Raw genomic sequence first — 2,280 nt, forward strand, 5'->3', positions numbered from 1 at the left:
ATTCCTTTTGTATTGTTTCCATTTCTCTGATGAGAGAGACTTAATATTTTTTAAAGTGTTTTTTAAAGCTAACTTTCCTTTACCTGAGTATATTTATCATGGCTTTCAAAATCCTGATTTCCTAATTCCAACCTCTGGACCACCTCAAGACTGATCTCATTTTAATTTTCTTTTTTTTAAGGCAAGGCAACCCTTGGTTGACCTCACAAATTACAAGGACCTTGTCAGTTTATAATCCCTTATTTTTTATTTTTTGCGCCTAGAGCACCTGGTCTTCCTAGGTGGTCTCCCATCCAAGTACTAACCAGGCCCGACCCTGCTTAGCTTTGGAGATCAGACAGGATCAGGCTTGTTCAGGGTGGCATGGCCATAGACTCATTTAATTTTCAATTGAGAGTGTTACTCAATTTCCTAGCCCCTTTCATGTTAGGAAATTTTGGATTGCGTTTGGGAAAAAAAAATGTATTTCTACGGAAAAGTACACGTTTAAAAGATGCTCTCCAGGTTATCTGATTTTAGTTTTTCGTCATTGAGTTATTTTATATCTAAGTTGCGTGTAACTTATAGACCTACAAATTCTATTATATCTAGTGAAAGTTCAAATTGACTTCCTTCCTTGATGTAGAATAGTTTTGCCCTGCACTTGAACACTCATTTCAATATTCCTGATATTTATCTTTTGAACTGGTTATAACATCTATCTGGTCCCTTTCTTGATAAATGAATAGAATAAAATCACTCACATGTGTTCATTTTGATAAGTGTATGAGGCTCAAAATTTTACCTTTTCTTTTTTAAAATTATCTTTGACAGTGTCCTAGATATTATGAATGCTAAGATGTGGAAACTCTGAAATCTGTTATTACTCTCTGTAAGTAATGTTTCTTCTGTCTTTAGCAGGCAATTTATTAGGCTGACCACGAAATGCAAGTTATTTCCCGTCTCAGTTCAGATCTGTGGTCTCTGGGTCTGCTCCACTCAGGCGTGGCTTAAGCAGCCGCCAGACGTGGTCAGGCAGAAATCCGAGATCCCTTCTCTGGCCTTTTCAGTGAAATTACAAGATGCCGTCACGGGTATCCTGCCCTGCCCTCAATGTGGCTGAATTACCCTAACTCCTAAATGTGGCGCCTGGGGCCAGAAAGCCTGTGACCTCTCCGCCATCCCCACTCCCAGGTCCACATGAGTTCACTCCTCCAGGGAAATGAACAACGGAGAACTAACGTGAGGCGACAACCGCCCTCAGAACCCGCACTCCGCACCTGCCTGCTTCGTCCCACTGCCCAGTGCCTCAGACAGTTTTGTGGCACTATGTCATTATCATTGCTCTCTGTGGCCGCATCGGCCCACTCGGACCGTACTCAGTCACTAAGGGAAGTGCAATTCTATAAAAAAAAATAAGGCTTTGAACAAATGTAGGTTTGTTATAAAGATGAACACTGTGTGTAATGATGGATCAACACATTTGAGTCTATAATATGCTCCATAACATTGGGATACGTGTGCAGAACACATATATTTAATATGTGACATTTTCCCCAGATGCAGTCTAATATTTGGATGAGACCGTAATCTTTATAATATATAAAATCGAAATTTTAATATATTGCTCTAAATTGACAGTACCATAAGTTAGTGTCCCAGGAAATAAAATAGGTAAAAATTTGAATTTTATTTTCGAAGTTGCACTCGGCTATATAATAAAGAAAAAAAAGGAAAGGAAAAAGGAAGGAAGGAAGGAATAAGGAAGCCAGCGATAACTGTGATTAAGCATGGTTACAAATGAAAGCCCCACTGTAAAAATAGAATCAAATTTTCACGAGCTGCTCGTCTATCTTCATGCACTTTCATTATTACCCTTTTCAAAATGCTCATCTTTACCTGCGACTACATTTTCTATTACCCTTTCCTATAATAACTATGCATTTGACCCCTCGGTGGGATGTTGCACTCATAACTCTCACACCCTTTATTTCCATGATGTAACAAAACACAGTCTGTTGCTATGGCAACGATCAGCATCTTGCAGCCTGAGCCACTGTGATTACAGGTTTCTAGTGCTAGACTCTTTCTTTCAATCAATCACAGAGATCCCTTTTGTTCTTCCCCACACTCCAAACTCAGTGCCTAATGTGCTTTGATTAATGTTTCAGAGTTTAACCAGTGTAGTGATGTGTTAAGTGGTAGTGCTTTATCTACATTTTTTACAACTGCATTATTCAGCTTATATGAACGCATCACTGACTCACAGTAAACTAGGTGTGTTTGACATTCGAAATATAC

The 2,280-nt window shown here is 39.0% G+C and overlaps 1 pseudogene; it reads right to left on the reverse strand.

Moving 5' to 3' along the window:
- Positions 1-256: 256 nt before the first annotated feature.
- LOC120586351 (uncharacterized) lies at positions 257-375 on the reverse strand (annotated as a pseudogene).
- Positions 376-2,280: the final 1,905 nt, after the last annotated feature.

This window comes from Pteropus medius, unplaced genomic scaffold, assembly GCF_902729225.1.
Source record: "Pteropus medius unplaced genomic scaffold, Ma_sr-lr_union100, whole genome shotgun sequence".
NCBI classification, from domain to species: Eukaryota; Metazoa; Chordata; class Mammalia; order Chiroptera; family Pteropodidae; genus Pteropus; species Pteropus medius.